The sequence below is a fragment of the Urocitellus parryii genome, unplaced genomic scaffold (assembly GCF_045843805.1).
Source record: "Urocitellus parryii isolate mUroPar1 unplaced genomic scaffold, mUroPar1.hap1 Scaffold_101, whole genome shotgun sequence".
NCBI lineage: Eukaryota > Metazoa > Chordata > Mammalia > Rodentia > Sciuridae > Urocitellus > Urocitellus parryii.
Window position 1 is genome coordinate 183521 of NW_027551801.1, and position 15279 is coordinate 198799.

Here is a 15279-nt window from a genome sequence, read left to right on the forward strand (position 1 = left end):
TTGTGTTTCTTTTAAGAAGATTGTAAAAATATTTTGTACAGAATTTATAGCTGTTTTCAATAGGAGAGTTGCTGTAGGGCACCATTACTGGAAACTGAATTTTTTATGTTACTTTCCAAATCTAACAAATAAGAATGACTCTAGTAATTATCTTAGGAACAATACTACTGATGGCAAACAGTTCTTTTTTTCCCAATGGATTTAAATTCCAAGTAGACTTGTAGACTTTGCTTTTGCCACTTAAAAATGTGTCATCATCCCATTGTTTCCTAGATTCCAATAATTCTCATGACAACTCAATAATCATTTTTTATCATTGTTTTCCTCTATATAATGTGTCTTTTTCCCTCCCTCTGGATGAATTTTGAGCAGTATATCATTATGTCGGTAAATGTGTTTTTCTTTTATATGTATTCTGATAATTTTTGTTTTGTCATTTATTCACTAAAAGTTGGAATATTTTGACCAATACTTCTTTAAGTGATTTTTTTATACCTCTTTTTCTCTCTCTTTTTTCTTTAAGACTCCAGTTATATATATGCTACACCATTTGATGCTATCCTACAGGTCACTGAAATTTGTTCATTCCCCCCTCCCCCATTTTCTGTGCTTCTGAAACTCTTTCAATAATTTTACTGACATACCTTGAAGTATATTCACTTGTGTCCAATCTGTGTTGATACTAGTCAATAAATTTGTAATTTCAAATGTACTTTTCAGATCTAGAATTCCCATGTAATTCTTTCAATTTCACATTTTCACCTTGTCTACCATTATATTTACATGCTTATTTAACATATTTATCAGAATATATTTTTACAGTCCTTGTCTGCTAACTCCAAGATCTGATTGTCTCTCACCCCTTTCATATTGTTGTTATTGACTGCCTCCCCAACCCCCACCTGTTACCCTACTCCTGTCTCTGAATGACATTTCCCTATGTTATTCATTTGTATAGCATTGTTAAAAATTGTATTTTGAACATTATGGATAATACATTTTAGAAACTCTTGATTCTGTTATCTTCCTGTGAAAATATCGCTTGTGTTTTTTCAAACAATTAAGTTATTGATGGATCAAATATCTCTTGAAAAGGTTTTGTTATGTTTTATTTTTAAGTTTTGTCAGGGTCATCTATATAGGTTTTGCTAACAATCTTATGGTGGTTTTCTTCTTTCTTTTTTAAAAAAAATATTTTTAGTTGTAGATGGACACAATACCTTTATTTATTTATATGTGGTGCTAAGGATCAAACCCAATGCCTCATATGTGCTAGGCAAGCACTCTACCACTGAGCCACAACCACAGCCCTATGGTGGTTTTCTTAATCCTGGAAAGTGTTTTTTATTCTAAGTCATACCCTTTCTGTAGACTCAGTGAAAAACCTGAGATATTTGCCAAGCCTATCTAATTCAGCAGGACATGGGATTCAAATTCTGTCTCACCAACAGTGGATATCTGCAGAAATCTCTCCTTGACTTTTTAAGTCTTCCTGTTGATGTTTTTTTCCCCTGAGGATTCTCAGAATCTCATTCCATACAATCAAGTTTGAACATGTGCCAAAAATTTGAAGGGACTCTATAGATTTGGGGTTTCCCCTACTATGACTCTCTTAATCAAACATAGGTTCTATGCTATCACCCAAACTCTTTCTTTGAAAATTCTTTGCCTTGGATAGAGCATATGGAAGACTAGCCTTTCCAGAAGTTGAGTGTCATTGCTCTTTTTCATGTGCCAGAAGAGGAGGATTTTGAGATGGCCTAATAATATTGTCAGGTAATAATCATCTTGATAACATACATGAAGTTTTGTCCCCTGGTTTGGACATGGAAAGTGAGGTTCTTTATAGAGGTTCATTGCTTTTCTTATTGCCTATGAGCCTTCAACAGCCACAGGTTCACCCAAGAAAACAACTGAGAAGTGCCCTAGGGTATGGGATGGAGGGAAACTCCTAGTGCTTTACTGTCCAGGACTTGAATTCTAGCTACTTGAAGTAATTTTCCAGGTAGAAGAGGAATGTACATGGAAAGGAGAGGTATTTGGGTAGATATGTTGATTTACCCTAACTCTTGATGTTTGGGGCTATCATTTTACTTAGGCTTCTTCTTCCTTTTCTTTTTCTTTTAGTTGTAGATGAACACAATGCCTTTATTTTATGTGGTGCTGAGGATCGAACCCAGTGCCTCACCCATGATAGGCAAATATGCTCTACCACTCAGCCCAAACCTCAGTTCTTACTTATTATGTTCTTCTAAATATAGAGGCCACACTCTGTCTCTGAATATCACCTGTTGCCCAATACCATTAACTTTTCAGAAGGTATCCTAATACTGCCACTATGAATGAAAGAGTAGGAACCCTACCAGACTTAAATATTTTTTTAAAATGGTATTAAACAAAATTCATGGAATTAATTTCAGTTTCATAGTAAGGTAAGGACACTGACCATTCAGTGAGGCTCAGCCACCCACTTCCTAAAAATGAATTCTGTTTGAGCTGCTTAGATTTAGTATGTGGTAACAGAGCCCTTTGATACCTACATCTATTAATCATACCTTCAGTCACAAGAATCACATGATTGAAATTTATTGTATGTGTGCAAAGGGCGTTTTGCTCAGTGAAATTCAAAAGCAAGTACTTCCTATGAAACAGTTATTTACTGAGATCCTTGAGCTATTAGTGTCAAGGTGAAATAGAGTGGTCACCAGTATATCTAGTGAATTTTTGATAAGTAAATTAAGCTATTTCCAGGCAGTAAAATTTGTGTCCCTTTTAAAGGTAGATTTGATTTGCCATTCTTGAGGTTTATCCAAGAATAGGATGATGATTAGTAACTGAAGGTTTTCAACACATGTGCTCAAATAAAAATCTTCCAATTGCTATTATTTTGTGAGCCACTAACAGGATAATTCAACATAGTATATTTCTTTCTATCTCTAATCATTTATTTATTCAACATTTACCAAGTTCTGCCTGTATTACAATCCAGGCCCTGAGGATAGACAGGGACTCAAGGAATTCACAGGTACTCAGAAATCCTTAGAGCAAGTGGCACATGCCTAATAGAATTGTCTTCAAGGTCTTGTGGAAACTCAAAGAGGAGATGACGAGTAGATAAAGAAGGATGAGCCAGAGTGTTCCGGGCTGAATTTTGGAAGAAGGACATTCTGTGAGAGGGGATGCACCTGTAGGACACAGGCAAAACAGATGCTCCCCATGACTGCGCCAAGGGCACAGCAGGATGGGGTGGGAAAAGTCTGGGTAGTGAAGAGAAGCACCTTAGGACTGCTATGACACACCCAGAAGTTTGGATGTCCTGCAAACAGTGGGAAGCACTAGAAGATCTTAAGTGGGATTTAAGCAGCATAATGCTTACAGATTCCTCTGGGAAGAGTGGGGAGAAAGCACTAAAGGAAATAATACTAAAACAAGGAACAAATCAGGAATTTGTACAGTTTACCACAGAAGAAATGATGGTAGGATTATCTATCCATTGAAAAGAAATAAAGAACTGGTCCATGCTACAACAGGGATAAACCTCAAAAATGTTATGCTAAATGAAATTCACAAGGGTCACATATTGTATGATTCCATTTGTATGAAACTTACAGAATTAGTAAATCTATAGAGTTGATTGTAACCAGAAGGAACAGAAAAAGTGGAATGGCAAAAGTTGTGGGGTTTCTTTCTGGAGTGATAAACATGTTGATTCGGGGGGGGGTAGATACACAACTCTGTGAACATAGTAAAAGCCATTGAGTTGCACACTTAAAAGAAGTAGATTTTATAATATGTGAATTATACCTCAATAAGGAGTATTTTTTTAAGAAAAAGGAGAATGATGAAGCCAGATCAAGAGATGCACCAATGCTCTGATTACAACCTGGCCATTTGTGTGGATGGGCCTACCACAAATCAGGACAGGGAGTCAGAAGGATTACAAGCTTCTTTCTGCATGTTTGGTTTGAGACGTCTACAAAGTTGTATTAGTCGCCTCAGACTGCCATAACAAAAGGTCATCAATTAGGTGACTTAAACTACAATATTTTTTTCTTATGATTCTGGAGACTCTAAAGTTTAATGTCAAGGTACCTGCAGATTTGGTTCCTGGGGAGGGTCTTCTTCATGACTTATAGATGGTTGCCTTCTCTCTGTTCTCACATGGTAAACACAGAGATTTCTGGTCTTTCTTCCTCTATATAAGGACACTAATCCCATCATGAAGACCCCACCCTTGTAACCTCATCTTAACCTATTTGCCTCCCAAAGGCCCATCTTTGCATGCCTAGTCTCCACTGGGGACTAGGATTTCAACATATTGATTGTGGGGTAACAAAAATATTCAGTCCTTAACAGCAGTATCACGATGATATAAATAATAGCTAAGGGAACTTATAAGAGGGTCTAGAGATAAGAATTTGAAAGAGTTCATCATATACTTAGTATTAAAACTATGAATGTGAATAAAACAAACTGAGGAGGAAGAGGGAGGAGAAGCAACAGTTGGGGCTAGACCACTAGGAAGGCCAGAGCCTCAGGAGCAGACAGAAGAGCCACCTGAGGAGGGTGAAGGAAGCTGCTGGCAGGAAGCAGAGATCAATAGAGAGCATAAACCCACCCAGTCTATCCAGGTCACGGGACTGATTTGAAGTCACTGAGAATACAATTTTGCAAATCAGGGAATTTGGTGTTCAAGTGGGCCAATCCTGGACTGTGCACAATGACAGGACCCTCTAGCTGGACACCGAGCCCTGGTTTGGGGGCTTTCAAGCAATGCAGAGGACTCTGGCTCACCTGCCCCATGGCTGGCAACTTCATTTTACCCCAAGTGCCATTTCATTTTGCTAATGAAGTGTTTATGTTCAGCTTTCATCAGAATTAGGATTCATTTAGTTCAAGTGCTTTGTAATTAATATCTTATGTTAATTAAACATTTTATACATTAATATATCCCACAAATGTGCTGGGGATTGAATTCAGGGCCTTGTACATTCCAGGCAAGCACTCTACCCACTGAGCTATATCCCCATCCCATTATTTGTATTCTTGATTACTGGCATTCTATTTGGAGTGAGATGAACTCTCAGTGTAGTTTTGATGTACATTTCCCTGATTGCTAAAGAGATTGAACTTTTTTTATATATTTGTTGGCCATTTGCCTTTCTTCTTTTGAGAAATATTTACTTAGGTCATTTGTCCATTTATTGATTGGGGTTTTTTTGGTGTTAATTTTTTGTGTTCATTAATATTCTGGCTATTAATCCTTTGTCAGAAGAGTAGCTAGCAAGGATAATAGGTTTCAGATCTAAAGATATAGAGGTTATTATGTTAAGTATCTATCAATTCTTATTTTTTTAATGTTTTTTATCAACAAGAAGAAATGTAAATTCAGAAAGAAGGTACAGGGAAAAAAGGACACAATGACAAACCTGGACCTAATAAAATATGCTTGTGTATTAAATCTAAGAATCTTTTTGAATAAGAATTATAACACTTTAGTTTGTATTGCAAAAGGGTAATATTAAAATTATTAACAAAAACTATGGGACATGAGGTCAGAGTTAAAGAGGCCCAGGATTCTCATCAGGTTAAGAGGAGCGTACAAGTAAAAAATAACTTAAATTTTTTATAGCTGCGCACGAAAGGACAACACTAAAAGTTCAGAAGCATAATATGTAAATTCTGAAAATAACAGAGAGGGAGGAGGGAACATAGAACAGGTGGTTATTCTATCAGAAGATAGAAAACTAAATAACCAATGTGATACTGCAATCTGTACATGTGGAAAAATAAGAATTCATACCCCATTTGAATAAAATGTATGATAGGTCAAGATCATTGTAATGTTTTGAGCAACTAATAAATTTTTTTAAAAAAAATCAATAAATAAAGTTAGGAATAGTACATAAAAACAAGTAATGAACTTAAATAAAACCAGCAATGTTCGTAATCCTAATAAATATAAATAAATTAATAAAATGGAGAGATTTGTGAGTTAGAATTTTTTTTAAAAATTCAGTTGAATGTTATTTCAAGATTCACAATAAACATAAGGACAAAGAAAAGGCTGACTATTAAGGCCCTGTGTGTTAGACTGGATTACTATTGGTCCCAATTTTTCATTCCCCTCCGATTCACACTCTTGCCATAGCCTCTTCCAGACTAGTGTAGATTCTTGCTTCTTGGCGTTGGACTTAATCATGGGACTTCCTTTGGCTAGAAATGACAGTGTGCCAGTTCTGAGCATCCCCACGTGTTTTCCATTGTCCTCTTGCTGCTTTGCCTTTGCCATGAGCACTTCTCTTATAAAGTTGCTGTCCCAGTAGCACCAACACCAGAATACACCCTTGTAGAAGAGAGATTCCCCTGCCAACCCACAGGACCACAGCAAGAAGCAGAGCTGTCTGGCCCAGCCCAGCTTAGATCAGCAGAGCCCAGCTGATCAGTGTTCTGTGAATCAATCTTTTATTTTAGTCTCCATGTGCTTATTTGGCATAATAGGGAGATATAAGGCCTATAGTCTCCTGCCTACCATTTTGAACCCTGGTTTTGTACAAGGTGCTTTTGTATTTTCATACCCTGCCAGCTCAGCAGCCCTCGGGAATGCTACAATCTGCAGGATGGCCTCCAGTTCTCCATATCCTCATTTAGGTCTTAATCCCTTTTATGCTATTTAAATCACAGTGACTTCTCTGCATTTATTTTTTGTCAGATTGGCCTAGAATTTTGTGGGTGCTGTCCAATACTTGATACAGTGTTTTCTGGCTCATTGGTTGCAGGGAAGTACTTGGGAGTAGTGATCTTTTCAACTTTTAAAAAATAACATAAGGAAGAAATCCACCATTTCCTTTCCTCTGCTGAGTTTACCTTTAGCTCCTAATATGAGTGGCTCCTATTTATTATTTAATCAAAATTGTACCTCTTTTTCTTTTTTCTGGCATGCTAGAGATTAAACCCAGGATGCTTTATCACTGAGGTTCATCCCCAGCCCTTTTTATTTTTCATTCTGAGACACGGTCTCACTAAGTTGCTGAGGCTGGCCCCAAACTTGCCATCTTTTTGCCTGAGCCGCCTCAGTCAGTGGGATTACAGGCATGCACCACTGTGCCTGGTGCCTCTGATGTATTCTTAACAACATCTTCCTTGTAGTTTTGAGAGCTTTTTTGGGATACCTATCCTCCACCTATTTATAAGTTGTCTATGGTCCCCATTTGGCTCCTTCAATTTTTGGAAAGCTATGTTTTTCCTGTAATAACCTCTTTGCTTCTGATAGATAATAGTGATGTAACAAGAAGGCTGTGCTATGGCTTCCAGAGAAAGTCACAAAAGTTAGATGGGCTTCTCTCAGGCATGAGATATAGCGCCATTGGTTGTGAGCTCAATGTTAATTGATAATTTGGTACATTCAGCAATAGGAGAGGAGATTTGCTGATTGGTATGTGAGTGTGCTTCAGAAAGTGCTTAAGTAACATCTACCATGTGTGGCGAAGCTGTGGAAAAGATGGAAAAGAAACTCAGGAATTCATGAGGTGACAACTGACTAAAAAGCAAATCACCAAACAAAGCCTAATGGACAGCACTGTTATGAGACTGAAAGCCAAAGACATTTACACATTATCCAAGGTCAAGAAAAGTATTAAACCCTTCTCACCTAATGTTGTATTATTAAAAAAATAGATATCATTAATTTTTAAGAAATATTAACTTTCAGTATCTTCAAAGACAAACACATGTAAAATAGGTAATGTGTTGATCTGTTGATGATACTACTATGACCAGAGGTACACAGGAACGGATCCCTGTGTTTCTTTTAGGTAACACGTCAGTGTCCCCTACCAGCCAGTGCTTGTGGTGGCTGAAAAACATGACCACAAGGAATAACAAGACTTTCGGGGTGTAATGATGCATGCCTGTAATCTCAGCCACTCAGAAGGCTGAAGCAGGAGGATCGCAAGTTCAAAGCCAGCCTCAATGGCAAAAAGCGCCCATGGATGCCATCCCCAGTACCACGAAACAAAACAAAAACAAAGTAACAAGATGGTATAGAACACAGGAAAGAGTGAGCAGTTCATTTTGGCATTTTGACTAGAATATATATAGGATATCTTGGAAAAGAAGAAGAGGGGAGAGAGAGAAAAAGAGGAGTATCACCATAAGTTAGAACCAAGTCATGGAGGCTTTGAAAGCCAAAATATGAAGCCAAACAATGGGAGTACATGAGTCTGGGTTTTGTTACTATAAAGAAATTGTTTGAGGACTGGGGTTGTGGCTCAGCCGTAGAGCGTTTGCCTAGCATGTGTAAGACCTTGGGTTCGATCTTCATCACCACATAAAAATAATTAAGTAGAATTAAGGTACTGTGTCCAACTATAACTAAAAAAATAAATATTAAAAAAGAAAGGTTTGAGCCTCCATCCATCACTGGATTGCTTTGTAAGAGTGTAAGTGTGTGACTACCTCCTCAGATAAGGACATTTGATGCTCAGCTAAGAGGTCCAAAATTCCCCATTTCCTGATTGCTTTGCTGTTTTTACTTGTTTTCATTTAATCCTCACCATGGGACTTAGTTTTCATCTGGTGGGGAGTTGCCCCAAGGCCTTACCTTGGTTGAACTTATTTTAAATTTCCTGTCTTCCCTGAAAGTGGCTTTCTATCTCCCCACCCCAGCTTTACATCACCTGCCATTTTGATTAGCACAGCTTATGGAAATAACTCAGATCACCTTGAGATACCTAAGAAGATTAGAAAAGAGGGAAGAAGGAAGGGTGGGAAAAGAAGCAGAGAATGTCTCCTTTCTCTTAGATCCTGGTGACTGGTTCCCTGGTGACTGCATTGTCTATCCCCAAGAACTCAGTAGGGATCTACTGTCAGGCACCTTTGCTGCCCAAAGCAACTTCTCATTGATCTACTTCTGGGGATCTTGGAAAAGATGCTTTGAAAGTCTCCTCCCTGGTTGGGAGTGTAGCTCAGTGGTAAAGCTCTTGCCTAGCATGCAGGAGGCCCTGAGTTCAATCCCCAGTACCATCAATTTTTTTTAAAAAAAGGTCTCCATGCCCACACTTGAGGACTTAGTAACATATAGCCCAAAATAGCGTCATAATATGCAGGTCCTCTTTCAAAAATTGTTAAGAATCCCAAATGGTGGTAGCAAAGCAGTAAACCAACCCCCATCTGACTACATGGATTGCACACTCATACAGTGGGTCACAGTTCTGAAAAAACCTCTCTCCATCCCCTGTTGTAAGGGTCCGGCGAAACGTTGGAGTAAGAGACCACAAGAGACTGTCTTATGCAATAGCAGAAGGGTAGGTTTATTTGGAGACCAGCATGCTGGGGCCCGAGCTCTCTATAGCAAAGAGAGAGAGAGAGAGCCCTGAGAACAGCTTGAGTAGAGCTTATATACTTTTCCTGGAGAGGGCAGCGAGAGAAGTTACATTTTGTAGTTTGGCAGTTGGGGACAGCTCATTCTGGGAACAAGATTAGCAGACAGTCCACAGTTAGGGACAGCACATTCTGGGAACAAGATTAGCAAACAGTTCTTAAGATTTCAACAGTGTTTTGTTAAGCATATAGAGAAACGGGGTGACAAGTACCTATTTTATTAACCTTTCCCCTGTGAAGGATCCTGGTCTCTGTCTTCCCATCACTCTGCCCACAGTGGAACATTTTATGAACACAGTTTAAGGCTTTGAAGCAGCTTCTCTTTGTATATAAAAGAATTAAGTATTATTTTTACCTTTCTTGACAGTAATAACTTTTGAGCTAATTTTTTATTTTTTTTTTGTTCTACCTCTTCAATGACAACCCTGCTAACCAGTTTAACCTCAAAACTCACATGAATTCTCGAGACCTGAAGACAGCTATTGAGAAAATTACCCAGAGAGGAGGGCTTTCTAATGTAGGTGTGTGACCCCACTTCAGATAATTCTATCTTGTTGCCATGGTTCTCTTTCTATGTGGTTGTCTTCTAACATTCTATATTAAAGTAGGAAAAAAAAGAATCCATCAAGAAATGACTCATGTAACATCTGTGTCTTTTCTAAAGTATTATAATGAGTTCAGGTGGCAAGAATTGTCAAAATATGTGTGTCATCTAGTTCCAGCTTGCTTGGTTCCTCGGGATGCCAACATTCTTCAGGACAAGCAGGACTGCTGTTGTGACTATTTCCTGGTTGGACTCCAAGTTGCCAAGATTGAACATTAAATCTCACCACCAATTCCATCAGAAAGCAGTTCAGTGCTCCTTGGGAGTCTTGTTCCAATCAGCTACTGTTGCAACAATGACTTTGCAAACAGAGTCTTGTCCTCTATTTCAAGATGAATCTTTTGTGATATTTGAGCCTTTGGAGGAGGTAACAGATGTTCAAGATGTAATCCTCACTGGAGCATTTTATCATTTCACCCAGAGGTGACGGGGCATTAGGAAACATCAGTTTCACATTTTCACACTAACCGTGCTCAGGCTGTCAAAGAACCCATACCAATGTGTAATTAATGTATAAATGTTAGCCTTATTTGGGGGGACACAAGGGGGGATGATTATATGCTTCTCAGGGAACCTGTTCATACCATCAAAGTCCAAAGGACTGGAGATGTGGGCCACATTTGCTTGGCATGGAGAATCTATGTGCAGTGTGTAGAACTATCTTATCCTTGAGGGAGTTACAATAAATCCGATTAATTATTTTCCTCCCCCAACCCTGAGAGAACATTTTGTAGCCATCAAACATAAGAATCAAGTAAATGCAGAGCCTGTCACTTTTGAACAATGTTAAATAAACACTAAGCTGCTGTTCTCCATGCCCCAAATTCCAAAGCATCTTCATTACAAACATGATAAAGTTGATTTCTGACTTGTTCTCCACTTAAGCCTTCCATGAGCAAAATTTTACTGGAGAAAAACTTCAGAAGACAACTAACTTCCCTGAGGAGATCAGAAAGGTGTTTCAACCTAATCAGTATACCATTTTCAGTGTAGCACAGGTTTGAATTCTGCCTCTGATTCAGGGTTTGGGTTCAGAGGACAGAACACAACCAGCTGGTTCAGGTATAAAGTGATTTATTTCAGAGCATTAAACATTATGAGAATTATAGAAAGGACTGAAGAAGCAGAATTTGGGAGCTTCTTTTGGAAACAGGGCTTCCAAAGGAGCTGCTACCTCTTCCAAGATCTAGAAACAACTTTCTGAATTCTGCCACCATAACCTCTTCAGGAAACTGCTTCAGCAGGAAGACTACAATTAGGCAGCTTCTTCTACAGCTGCCACTCCAGAACCAAGTCCTCCCTGACCCATTCTTACCCACAAAAGGGCTAATCTGCACCCTCTCTCCTAACACCATTAAAGCTAGCAACCAACACAAACATGTCTGTCAATGGTGCTCCAAGATAAGTCAAATACTCTACAGATTCTCATCAGCATAAACTGCTGAAAGAAAAGTACAGCCCCTGCCTGCTGTCATCTTCTAAATCTCATGTAAATACATCAATTTGTGAAAGTAAAAGAAAGCTGAAAATCTAGATGCAAGAGAGTATGGACATTGTAGTTTTCAGACATCCAGCATCTGGTTTCAAGACCCACTACAAGCCCCGCACAATGGTGTATGCCTGTAATCCATCAGGTCTGGAGGCTGAGGCAGGAGGATTGCAAGTTCAAAGCCAGCCTCAGCAATTTAGCAAAGCCCTAAGCAATTCAGTGAGAACCTGTCTCTGAATAAAATATTTTTTAAAAAATGGCTCACGATATGACTCATTGGTTAAGTGCCCCTGAGTTCAATCCCTAGTACCAGAAGAAGAAGAAGAAGAAGAAGAAGAAGAAGAGGAGGAGGAGGAGGAGGAGGAGGAGGAGGAGGAGGAGGAGAGGGAGGGAGGCAGGCAGGGAGGGAGGGAGGGAAGGAAGGAAGGAAGGAAGGAAGGAAGCAACAACAACAATAAAAATCCACTGCAAGGTGGGTGGAATGTGCATCAAGCACTGGTTCACTGTGGGCTCAACTAGACTCAAGATTAGGTGGGGTCAAAGTGAACTTTTGGCTCCCTTATGGTGCCTAATATTGAGCCAGAAAGGACTACTGGAAGTTTTGGGACTTGATGGAAATTATCCCTTGGCCATGGAAGCAGTTTTCAGCAGCCAATGTTTTCCCTTAGCAACCAGGTTCAGTGCAGACAGTTCACAGGGGTTCACTAAGACACTTCTCCAGGACTTTAGATGTAACCATTTGATACTTTCATTTGACAGGTAAATATTATACTGCCCAAACCAGAGAAGCATTGAGTGTAATAATATTTACTTAAAGAAGGTGGTTGTTAGCTGTTATTAGGGATTCATTTGAGAATCTCCAAAAATAATATGTATGGCCTTGCTACCCAGATAGTACTCATACACAAGATCCTGTGTATAATTTCAGAGGATGCATGGGTATACATACACATCTCTCTCACACACACATACACACACACACTGGTTCCACACAACCCAGAAAGGGAGCCTTGTTATCCCAATTTGCCCAAGGGAACTTGGGATTTTAGCACTGATACTGGGAAATTGCTGGGAAAGTAGGATAGTTTGTCATCTAGTTGACTCTGAAAATGTCCTGAGACCCTGCACATGGGAGAAAGGCATCTCAAGGTTTCACAAAGCCTCATGATTGTTGCACTCAGCTGAAGCAGATCATTGGCCTGGAAGTCTAGACCCAGAGACCATTAGGGACGACCCAGGGCCACACAGCCAGTGGTTGGCACAGACAGGGCTAGAACACAGTCTCTCAGTTCCTGGTATAGCTCTTCCCTGGACAGCCAAACTTGGGCCCCTGGCTTGGAACTGGCGGAAAGACCACTGACCACAGAATACAGCCCTGCAGGCCCAGCAGTCCCAGGATTTAGGAAGCCCAGAGAAGGCTACTGTCACCCCAGTTCAACTCCCCTGATCCTGTGCTCTAGGACACAATTTGAGGCAGCTTAGAGATTTAGAGTGAGTCTGACCCAAGCAAATAAGAGTCCCTTTATTTCTATGAGAGTCTTTCCCTGCTACTTGCTGGTCTCTATAACTTTTTTCAAGGCAATTAGAAATTAAAGGCTTAAAATGAAACTAAGGGAGTGATGTGACAGCTGCATTGTGAATGTGCCCCAGTGCCACTAAACTGTACACTCACAAATGCCACTGAATTGTACACTTAAAACTAAAGTGGGAGTTCTGAGTGCACGTACTAGATCGCGGCTCATAAGCCGGGTTAGTCCATCGTCTGGCCTCTGCAGATCGAATTCCGCTCGGCAGTCTCGGCCCTGGGAACGTATCCCAGCATCACCGAGGCAAGATGCCGGCCCACATGCTTCAGCTCTCCAACTCCTACACCACCACCACCACCATCAGAGCGCCTCCCAAGGGGAGCCCGCAGAATGAAGGAGAGAAGTTGGAAAACCCCCCTCTCTACTCCGAAGAAGACATCCACCCTGAAATGAAAGATGACATATATGACCCCAGCTACCAGGATGCAGAGGGCCCCAGGCCCAAGTTTGAGTTTGTCTGGAGAAACATCATCCTCATGTGTCTGCTGCACCTGGGAGCCCTGTATGGGATCATACTGGTTCCCACCTGCAAGTTCTACACTTGGCTCTGGGCCTATGTGTACTATTTAATCAGTGGCCTGGGCATCACAGCAGGAGCTCATCGCCTGTGGAGCCACCGAACTTACAAAGCGTGGCTGCCCCTCTGGCTCTTCCTGATCTTTGCCAACACCATGGCGTTCCAGAATGATGTTTATGAATGGGCCCCAGATCACCGCGCCCACCACAAGTTCTCAGAAACAGATGCCGACCCTCACAACTCCCGCAGCGGCTTCTTCTTCTCTCACGTGGGTTGGCTGCTTGTGCGCAAACACCCAGCTGTCAAAGAGAAGGGGGTGACGCTGAACCTATCTGACCTAAAAGCTGAGAAGCTGGTGATGTTCCAGAGGAGGTACTACAAGCCCGCTGTCCTGTTGATATGCTTCATCCTGCCCACACTGGTGCCCTGGTTCTATTGGGGTGAAACTTTTCTAAACAGCTTGTGTGTTGCCACTTTCCTGCGATATGCTGTAGTGCTCAATGCCACCTGGGCAGCTGGTGAACAGTGCTGCCCACCTGTATGGATACCGCCCCTATGACAAGAACATTAACTCCCGGGAGAATATTCTGGTTTCCCTGGGAGTTGTGGGTGAGGGTTTCCACAACTACCACCACACCTTCCCCTATGACTACTCTGCCAGTGAGTACCGCTGGCACATCAACTTTACCATGTTCTTCATCGACTGCATGGCTGCCCTTGGCCTGGCTTATGACAGGAAGAAAGTATCCAAGACTGCCGTACTGGCCAGGATTAAGAGAACTGGAGATGGAAGCCACAAGAGTGCCTGAGTTTGGGGTTGTCCAGGTTCCTTTCCTAAAGCCATCTGGGCAGAGGTTTAATGTTCTGTTTATTAACTACTGAGTAATGCTTCCCAGATGCTAAAGACGATGACCTTAACCCATTCTAGTACAGTATTCTTGTAAATGCGCAAGGATTGAAAGGCAACAAGTCCCCTCTTTGAAGCTAGGCTGATTTTTTTTTCTCTTCTATTCCCATTGTCCTTTGCCTTGCTTGGTTCCTATCACCTTCCTTTCTCTAATCCCTCATTGCCTCCCAGGCAAGCATCTGATCAGCCATAAGTTGGTGTCCATTGTAAAAACCCAAAGGTCTTTTCTAGAGCCTAAAAGTAAAGATCTTTGCCACAGTTAACTCTCTTTTCTTGATCTCTCCTGAGCTTCCAGATTGATGGCTCTAGCTAGATATGCAACAAAATCTTCTCAAAAGTGCCCATTAACTGTCATCCTACGCTTTGCCAGATGGAAGGTGAAAATAACTTTGTCACAGAGTTTGCAAAGCAGGTTATTCATCAGGGGAGAGTGAGCATGCAGGGTATGATTTGTAAGTAAGGATGTGGTTGAGGTGGGAAAGCTTTTTGTAGTCAGACCCAGCTGCCTACTTAGCAGAGACCTAGAGTCTCTCTACTCAGTATGCGTCCTTTCTTTCCTGATTGGTAGAGTAGCCATGAAGGTTGGCAATTAAATTACCACAGCACATCTCAATGTCTCAATATAGTTTAGACTGAGGATAAATGGGAAGCATTTCATCCTTAGAAAACGTGGTCTCTGCTGGGGAAGGACGTTTCCCCCTCTATAACAAGGACATTTTCTTATTTCATACACAAACAAGTTGTCAGGTTAACCATGTCCAGAAGTGATGGATACAGCAACAGTTAATAGAATTT

General features: G+C 40.7%; 1 non-coding gene and 1 pseudogene across 1 annotated transcript; both read left to right on the forward strand.

The window, feature by feature from the left end:
- Window positions 1-8955: 8955 nt before the first annotated feature.
- Trnaa-agc (transfer RNA alanine (anticodon AGC)) lies at window positions 8956-9027 on the forward strand. The gene has a single exon. It is a non-coding gene; the product is annotated as a tRNA-Ala (tRNA).
- Window positions 9028-13308: 4281 nt separating this feature from the next.
- On the forward strand, window positions 13309-14520 carry LOC144251534 (stearoyl-CoA desaturase pseudogene; annotated as a pseudogene).
- Window positions 14521-15279: the final 759 nt, after the last annotated feature.